General features: G+C 38.8%; 1 pseudogene across 1 annotated transcript; it reads left to right on the forward strand.

Annotated features, from left to right (window-relative positions):
* The first annotated feature begins 411 nt into the window (after positions 1 to 411).
* Positions 412 to 2,201, forward strand: LOC309659143 (ADP-ribosylation factor-like protein 5A pseudogene; annotated as a pseudogene). Its single transcript has one exon. The product of its transcript is annotated as an ADP-ribosylation factor-like protein 5A pseudogene (transcript).
* Positions 2,202 to 10,225: the final 8,024 nt, after the last annotated feature.

The following is a 10,225-nucleotide window of genomic DNA, read 5'->3' on the forward strand; positions in this document are numbered from 1 at the left end:
GACAAATTATTCCTACTACCCAGGTCTCTTCTTCAGTTCTCCTTCTCTGTAATCACAGCACATACTGAGGTATGTTACAATTCATTTGTGTAAATAAATTTTTTGTATCAACTTATTTGTATAAATAAATTTATTTGTAGAAATATATACAAGCAGATAATCAGAATCCCTTGTTGAAATTTTAAAAAACATTCCACGCGGCGGCGATGTCCGCGAGCCAGGCGGGAGCCGCGGCGGCAGCGGCGGGTCCTCGCGCACGGCAGGGCGGCCTGGGCTTCGGCCTCCCTCCGGTTCCTAGGAAGCGGGCCGACGGCCATCGCGGGAGCAGCGGCGGCAGAGACCGAGGCTCCGGCGCGTCTCTCTCCTCCCCTTGAGCCTGAGCCGGGGGAGGCCAGGCGGCAGGGGTGGCTGGAGGGGGGTCCGCTGCCCGAGAAGGGGAATTCTCTTCACCAGGATATGGAGACTGTTCAATTACCAGGAGCACAATGTTATCGTTGTTGGGCTGGATAATGCGGGAAAAACTACCATCCTTTACCAATGTTCTATGAATGAAGTTGTACATACGTCCCCAACAATAGGAAGTAATGTAGAAGAGATAGTGATTAATAATACACGTTTTCTAATGTGGGCTATTGGTGGCCAAGAATCTCTTCGTTCTTCGTGGAACACTTACTATACTAACACAGAGTTTGTAATAGTTGCTGTGGACAGTACAGAGAGAGAAAGGATTTCTGTAACTAGAGAAGAACTCTATAAAATGTTAGCCCATGAGGACCTAAGGAAAGCTGGATTGCTGATCTTTGCTAATAAACAAGATGTTAAAGAATGCAAGACTGTAGCAGAAATCTCCCAGTTTTTGAAACTAACTTCTATTAAAGATCACCAGTGGCATGTCCAGGCATGCTGCGCTCTTACTGGCGAGGGATTATGCCAAGGACTTGAATGGATGATGTCACGACTTAAGATTAGATGATCTCTACTGACCTATTCTCATAGACTTTGTATAAATGAAGTGCTGGACTTTACCTGAAAGCTGCAAAAATTAATGGTTTAGATATATTTATAATAAACTGATTTAAACAGTTAAACTTTTTCTATAAGAAGAAAAATTAAGACCACTTATTTGAAAACAAAGATGAAGTCTCACCTTTCCATCTGCTTTCTCATTAGTTCCTTCCAAAGCAAGGTCTTAAAGCTGTGATGGACATTTTTCTCATAAAGAATCATCTCAGGACATTGTGTAGCCTGTGGTAAGTACAAAGGGAGAGGAGGATATTTTTAACTTTAAGAGCTTTATTATCAAAAGTATTTTGCATAGGGTTGTGTAGGTATTGTGTATATACCTCAAATTCGAGTTAATGACTTTGATTTATGTTCTTAAAAAAAGGAAATAACACAAAAATTAATAATACCCTTAGCTATAACCATAATGAGATGTGTACTGGCATTGGTGGAAGTGCCATTTTGTACTTCCCCTATGTTCTCCGTATCATACTAACCAACCCCCAAATCATTGAGCTGCTCTTAAGAAAGAAAAAAAAAGAAAGGAAAAAGCTTGACATTGTGTACCTAATTTTTTGTTGACCAAATCACATACATGGAAACATGTAGTCCAGCTGAGTGAAGTATCTGTCATATTCTTGACTTAGTATTACTAATGGGCAGAATTGCACATTGAGCAATCACCAGATTGCTCCCTTTACTGGACCTTATGCCATCTAAATTCAATGAGTAAATTGTTAATCTATTTTCAGTCAATCGTTAATTGTGATTAAAATTATCAAGTGATTTTTTTCAGCATTAATTGGAAACTGTTGCGTGAAATATGTCTACCCAGAGAAGAAGTATCACGCTATAAATATTATCAAATAATTTAGCTACAGTCTTCTTAGATATTAAATTGTATGTCAAGCATTTAAAAGTAAATTTGAGATGAAAAGTAAAGCATATTTTCTAAGCAAAAAAGATAATTTCTTAATTTGAAAATTTCTTATTTCTTAACTTAGGAGTTGGAATAGTTTGAGGGATTTTTTTGTGTCTGTGAGTTTTCCTCTATCATCTTAAACCACATGAATGCATTGTTTGACAATTACAAAATACGAATCCTTTTTAATGCTTTTAAGAATTTGGTTTAAATATTGATCAACATAATGTATTATTTTTACTAAGAAGTAACTTGGCCCCAAATCCTTTTATGTTTGCTAGGTTTTTTTTTTTTTCCAGCATCTGGAAGTCTGAGATATTTCTGTTCTAAATGTCAACAAACTTATCCTAAATGTGTTAAAACATATTCTTGGGTACTCTGTTGGTATATCTTTCATGCCCTGAAAATCTGGTGACTAATCCCAAACTGGCATGTTTTAGAATATTCAAGAAAAAGAAACAACTACTTTTAATACCAACCTTTTAGATTTCAAAGATTTTGATGAGAAATAATAGTACATACTATAAGTGTTGACAAAACTTTGAAAGTTCCTTTCTATAAAATATAAAATGCTCGTTATATAAATCCAAGTCAGGCATGGGAAATCAGTGTTTAAAATTAGATGTTTTGTGTTTTATATTTATATTATAATGTTCAAAACGCAAGTATAACTTTTTTTCTTTTTTTTTATGGCTGTGTTGGGTCTTCGTTTCTGTGCAAGGGCTTTCTCTAGTTGTGGCAAGTGGGGGCCACTCTTCATCGCGGTGCGCGGGCCTCTCACTATCGCGGCCTCTCTTGTTGCGGAGCACAGGCTCCAGACGCGCAGGCTCAGCAATTGTGGCTCACGGGCCTAGTCGCTCCGCGGCATGTGGGATCTTCCCAGACCAGGACTCGAACCCGTGTCCCCTGCATTGGCAGGCAGATTCTCAACCACTGCGCCACCAGGGAAGCCCTATAACATTTTAATATTTGTCAACTTGCTTTTACAAAAGTAAATCCTAAATTACTAAGCTTTATTTGTTCATACGTCCTCATACTTTTTCAAATCACTGTAAGAAATTGCTTGTATATTAAAAACCCAAATCTATTTTGTAGATGTTGCAGTGTCATCAGAGACAAATATTCTGTAAAGTAGCCCAGCAAATCCACACCCTTTATCCTTTTTGTCTTTTAATTTGAATAACCATGGTTTAGTCCCTTGAATTACTACCACATCAGTTCAACAATATACCAGCACATTCCCTTGTCATCAAGGTGTTAGCCAAAATTTATTCTTAATTGGATGTTTAAAACATGTACTACGTTGTTACAGTTGGTTTAGTGATTGACATGGCATCATGAGAATGCATGAAATCTTTTACCACATTTATGAAACATGCTTTTTTTGTTATATTCTACCCTCCAGGCAAAGCATTAGAAAAAAGGTGGTACCTTTATACTTGTGCATAAAACCAAAATTACAATGGGAAAAATTTTTTTAATTTGTGTATGAAAATACATCGAAATCATTGTAACAGTATTACTTCCAAATAACATGGAGAGCCTCATGAATAGTCATATTGGTGATTTATACGTAGTTATTTTTAAGTGGAATTATGCAAAGGGCAATGCTTTTGGTTTTTTAATATGCTACTTTTGGGTGTAAACAAACATTTTATTTAGGGTTATTATGCTCAGCTTTGAAAAGAACAAAGCTTCATACTTCTGTACGTGTGGCTGGATTTAAATATCCTATGTTTGATACTAATTTTGAAAGTTGTGTAACTTCTCTTAATATCTTGGTAAAAGTAACCATATTGCTATAAGCATTTAAATATGTTTAATTTTGTCATATTGCATTTAGGAAGTATATCTTACACAGTCTAATAAGGATTCTTGTTTGAAATTTTTCAGTTCTATCTTCTTTGGCCCTCATGGATGGGCAAAGAATACAGTGAAGGCCGGTAGTTTGGGAGGCAGGGGAAAGTGGGTAGGGAATGTGACATTTTGCCTTAAGAATAAAAAAGCGCTTCAGCACTGCTGTCTGGCATTTTTAATGCAGGTAAAGTGATTTTAGAAGCGTGGCATGGAATAGAAAAGAGTTTCTGTTTTCTGGTCTTCAAGAAGTGCCTAGTAGGTAGTGACAGTGAGATCACAGAGAAGTGCAGGACACTGAGGAAGGGCCGGAAGTCCCTGAGATGTTCTTTTCTTTTCTGTCTGAGTGTATAGTATTAAGATGTCTAGAAATGGGATTCTGTTGTCCCCTCTCACAGGCACTTTACATCTCTTGCTGTGACTACAGCAACCACATACAGTACAGACAACCTCAAAATTTGTTTATATTAGTGCACATAGAAAAACTGTAGACGGCTTTCTAGTTTTCTCTGCAGGCATTTTTGGGAATATATCCGTAGTGTGTTCTACTTTGTATATAGGGGGTAGTAGCACATCCCAGATTATCTGTGGACTTTGGAGTCATCTTCTCTCAGTTACCCAGTCGTATTCTGGAATCAATCCATCTTTCAAGGCTGGGTAGAGACAAGGTTTCTTTGCATGACTTAACTTTGAACCCTCCCACTGTCCAAATATAATCTGGAACTTCTTGCTTTAGGATTGGCTTTCCCATAGCTCAGCCATCCCCTGCTCTCCTGTATCTTCATTGCCCATCAACGAAGATACGTTGTCTTGGTCCTGGAGATATTCTAGACTTTACCCATATCCACTGTTCTCCAAACTACTAGTTTCTAAGTTGGTTCTCTGGTTCTTTGCTATCCGCCACTGGCTTGATTCATTGATTTGCACTTTGCTCATTAGAGAGTATTATCAGAGTTGTTGAGTACCTCACAAGACTGGCTTGCTGTGTGCACAGCACATAAATACACACCAGCAGTAGAGTCCTTTAAATTATACCTTATTTAACATTTTAATACTTCTTAATTTTAGCTTCTCACACTGAAAGGTAGATTCAGAAAGATAAGTGAACTACCTAGACTGCCAACTCCTTGAGCTACTAGTTAGACGTGAAAGGGATTAAGTTATGTGTGTATTATCTTCCCATTACCAAACATGAGTTACGTTCTGAGGAATAAAAGATGCCAAACCAAATTCATATGTAGTGTTTAACCTGAAGACATCCCCACATCCTTTTTTTTTTTTTAAACATCTTTATTGAAGTATAATTGCTTTACAATGGTGTGTTAGTTTCTGCTTTATAACAAAGTGAATCAGTTATACATATACATATGTTCCCATATCTCTTCCCTCTTGCATCTCCCTCCCTCCCACCCTCCCTATCCCACCCCTCTAGGTGGTCACAAAGCACTGAGCTGATCTCCCTGTGCTATGCAGCTGCTTCCCACTAGCTATCTATTTTACATTTGGTAGTGTATATATGTCCATGACACTCTCTCACCCTGTCACATCTCATCCCTCCCCCTCCCCATATCCTCAAATCCATTCTCTAGTAGGTCTGTGTCTTTATTCCCGTCTTGCCACTAGGTTCTTCATGACCTTTTTTTTTTTTTCCCTTAGATTCCATATATATGTGTTAGCATACTGTATTTGTTTTCCTCTTTCTGACTTACTTCACTCTGCATGACAGACTCTAACTCCATCCACCTCATTACAAATACCTCCATTTCATTTCTTTTTATGGCTGAGTAATATTCCATTGTATATGTGTGACACATCCTCTTTATCCATTCATCCGATGATGGACATTTAGGTTGCTTCCATGTCCTGGCTATTGTAAATAGAGCTGCAATGAACATTTTGGTACATGACTCTTTTTGAATTATGGTTTTCTCAGGGTATATGCCCAGTAGTGGGATTGCTGGGTCGTATGGTAGTTCTATTTTTAGTTCCCACATCCTTAAAACCATAGACCACATTCCATTTTTTCCCCTCATGTTTACTTAAAGGACAAAGATAAACATTAGCTGTCTAAAGGAATTAGTAATGAGAAGCCTATCTTTACAAAATAAACCTGTTGAAATGGACTTTAAAAAACATCAAAATTATCAATCACCATGTATTGACACTATAGATGCAGACATAATATAGACAATACTTTTTTAAAGTTCCACTTATACAAAAAATAAAACTTCTATATCATGCTCCCTCAAAGAATGTACGATAATTTTAAGACCAGCATGGTGGAGTAAAGGAAAGAAAGAGAGAATTTAAAAACCTTGGATGCTAAAAAGTGACTGCTTCTATTAAATCCTAAAATCGTGTGTGGGATTGTGAAGAAATTGTAACAGGATACAGTTGGATTAATTATGCGATATTTCTTTTCAAATGTCTAGCCCTTGTGTATTGTTCTGAAAACTAAAGTTTGAATCTTTATGGTCTTGCCTGCTAGATATTGTGTTCTTTGGTAGAAAATTCCCATAGTCTGTACTCAACAAGTGCCTAAAACTGATTTGTGTTGATTTTTAAGTCCATCTAATAAATTATACATGTCTTCTATGGTAAAAAAAAACAAAAAAACAAAAAAAACAAAACATTCTAGTATGGAGTTTGCCAAAGTAGGTTTCTTTACCAAAAAAAAAAAAAAAAAAGATTCTGTGATAAAACATATTTGGCAAATACCTACCACTATAGCTTCTCTTCACCATGTACATTAACATATTAACAGTTCTGAGAAGTGCTGCAATAAAGAATGTGTTTCAACAAGATTTAAATTAGTATTTGCAGAAATTATTTGGCCATGGAACTCTTTCTTTCTAGTAGGTTTCTATTTACAATTCACTTTGAGGAATCTTGCTCTGGTCTAATGCTTCTCACTTACCCAACATCACTTAAATGTGTTATTTCCTCAGAAGTTAGTTAATGTCATCATTTTTATTCCCATGGTTTTTGTTTTTTCACGGGGTGACATTTCTTGGCTGTCTTCCCAGATGCCCAAACTTCTGGTTTTTTACTCACACACTATGAAATAATAAAATTCTCCTGGTAAAACAAGGCAAAAGGAAAAACGGAAGCCATCTGAGTTAGTATCTTTATCTTGTCATGTCAGTTAATTATAAAAGTTTCAACAGGACCCCAGAGAATACAAGACACTCCCACTTGATAAAATGAACTTTTAAAAAGGCCATTTTTTGAGGCTTTCGGAGGATCTCTAATTGCAGCTAATATCGTCAAGAGCCAGAGATAACTAGCTGGGAACCCCTCTGTTACCTGTGCGATGGCTGAAGGGGCCTTTCTGGAAATTAAAATTTATCTTCTTTCTAGCCATCTTCAATTTGAGTTTTATCTTGCTTATAAGAGAAAAGTCAACTCAATGAGTTAAACGTTATTTATAATTGATACTTGTCTTACTCCTTGGCCAAATGACCAACAGAACAATTATTCCTTTTTTAGTCTATTCTTCACCTTCATCTCTCTTAAGATGCTGATTGTCATTTCAGATTCTGCACCTTGGGAGACAGCAGCATCTGAAAAAAACAGATGACCAGCTTGAGAGTGAATATAAAATTTCATTTTCTAAAATGAGTGAGCTAGGATGCAACTTACAAACCTGCTAAATGTCTCTGTGGAATTGCAAATAAAACTAGAAAAGCTGCCCGGAATTTTAGAACTGAGAGAGAAAATGATGACTATCCCATGTAACATCCACCTGCTCCCATTTTTCTATGAATAGAAGAGGAGACTTGGGACCAGAACATAAGGGAGGCTGTGTGGTACCCAGCAAGAGCAGGCAGAGTTCCAGAGACCCGGCTTCCAACTCGGGCCAGACAACTTACCAGCTGGGTGACCCTAGGCCATTCAGTCAAGCCCTCCGCAAGGCTGCTTCTCCTCCATAAAATGAAGTCATTGCTGCTGTGCCCTCCTTATGGGTGGTTCCAAGGTGTTAAGCAGTGCAGACATGAGTGAGTCAGTGTTGGACAAAGGTTTGTGGCTGAATGTTCTCCTAGCTTAGCAGCTATTGGAGAAAGAAAGCCCCAAGGAGCCAGGAAGTGATAGCGGGACAGTCTGGAGACATTTTAAGGAGAAGAGTGAAAGGTGTCTCTTTGTGATGGGCAGAAAATTCTCTAAAAGTCATTTATTCAAGACAATTCCACAAGATGAGACATGCCATCTCTGCATTTCACCTCCCCCTCCTATCTCCTGACACATCTTCAGTTTCCTCGCTGTGGTGAATGCATATATACAACCACAGTCTTTTGAATAGGTCAGTGAAGTGACCAGGGCTGGATTGCCCTTAGATAACTGGAGGGGGTATGAAAGACACACCACAGTAAGGAAACTGAAGATGTGTCAGGAGATAGGAGGGGGGAGGTGAAATGCAGAGATGGCATGTCTCATCTTGTGGAATTATACTCCAGTAAAGATCTATTAAAAAAATAAAAAATAATAATAATTAAAAAAATGGCTGTGGTTGTTCTCCATTGCCTTTCAGATCAAGATTGAAATCCTTAGCACAGCACAGAAGGCACTTCACAACTTGATCCTATCCTGTCTTTCCTGCAACTTCCCCATACCAGTCTTCGAGCTTCAACCTCCCCTCTCCCACCCCTGCCCCTTATAGCAATACAAATGAAGCATTTGTCATTATGACAAGGGGAGGGTCCCAGAGGAGGCCTGACTTCTCCACCCCATACTGGAACCCTGGCAGGCTGTGCAGGCCTCCAGGAGCCCTGTTTACATAAGGACCAAATAACCCTGAGAGAAACAAGGAAAAAGAAGCGTTGGGGTTAATATTAATCCCAGAAACCCTGGCATTTAAGCTACCCCCATGTAAATGGTGCCTAAGGAAAAGAGAGGCCGTGGAGGTGCTTTCCTGGAGAAGTAGGCATTGTCTAGAGGACAGCCCTCAGGTTATGTGATTCTAATCTTTCATTGCCTTTGAGCTATTTTACAACTTTTTCAGTTGTAAGTAATTGATAGCAATGCAAGATGATTCACATAGATGTGAGAATTCTGTCCTGGCTGGTAGAGGTCCAATTGATTTCCTTAGCCCCTGTGGAAAAATCAGTTTGCTGCCATTTACACATTCATTTCAGTATTTCTGATTTATAAATATGTCTCTTCTTCAAATTACAATGTTTACCTGGTTCCTTAATTGATTAATTAGTCAAATAAAATCTTTAGGGCTTCCCTGGTGGCGCAGTGGTTAAGAATCCGCCTGCCAATGCAGGGGACACGGGTTTGAGCCCTGGTAAGGGAAGATCCCACATGCCACGGAGCAACTAAGCCCATGTGCCACAACTACTGAGCCCGTGCTCTAGAGCCCGCGAGCCACAACTACTGAGCCTGCATGCCACAACTACTGAAACCCGCACGCCTAGAGCCCGTGCTCCGCAACAAGAGAAACCACTGCAATGAGAAGCCCGTGCACTGCAAAGAAGACCCAACGCAGCCAAAGATAAATAAATAAATAATTTTAAAAAATAAATAAATAAAACCTTTAACATATATATGTACATTAACAATGTATATATACATTTTTATAAATATTATATATTATATTTATGTTTAAATATAATATAAAATATATATACATAGATAAATGATAATTAAAATTAAAATCAGGCCACACACACCCACACACACATATAAGATTTATGTGTGTGTACGTGGCATGTGTGGTGTGATTTTAATTTTAATTATCTTTTAATAGAGGGTGAGATGCTGTCTGATCCCACCCACATTTCATCCATGTCGACCCAGAGAGAAATTGTCTCGGAATCTTCAGGGAGTTGCAGGAGGGTCGAGGGATTAGTGTCACTATTTCAGGATTTAAGAAAAGAGTTGTGAAACATTTAGTAGAGGGAGTCTTATTCACTAGAGAGACAGCGCCAGCAGCTGGACAGACACCTCTTGTCAACATCAACACCAGAGGCTCCCCAGGTAAGTCAGAAGTGGGGCTGCGACAGTGCTCAGGTTCTGTGATGCAGCAGCGGTGGGTTAGGAATGGCCATATCTATGCTGACACTGAAGGACTTTGATGGACATCAGCCCCAGCCATGGACAGAGGGGAAACAGAACACAGAGGAAGGCACGAGCCTGGGAGCTCAGTGGGCCTCAGACCTACAGGTTCTTCTTGTCGTCATATTGTTAATGTTACCCATATTCTTTGCACAGCCTCAAGGCAGTTGAGGAGGGAAGCAAGGGTTAGGCCACACTGTGCTGTGTTCAAGGGGTTCTCGTGATCCTAGTACTCATTATACAAGAACATGGGATAACAGGTTATGTAGGAAAGCAAATATCTTACAATATAAAATATACCCTCTTGAGCTGCCCATTTCTTTAAATCACCCCTCACTCAAACATCCCTCCTGAAACAGTCTAGTATCCGTACCGGCCATCAATCAAAGG

Source organism: Balaenoptera physalus (assembly GCF_965194825.1).
Source record: "Balaenoptera physalus genome assembly, chromosome: 4".
In the NCBI taxonomy this organism is placed as follows: domain Eukaryota; kingdom Metazoa; phylum Chordata; class Mammalia; order Artiodactyla; family Balaenopteridae; genus Balaenoptera; species Balaenoptera physalus.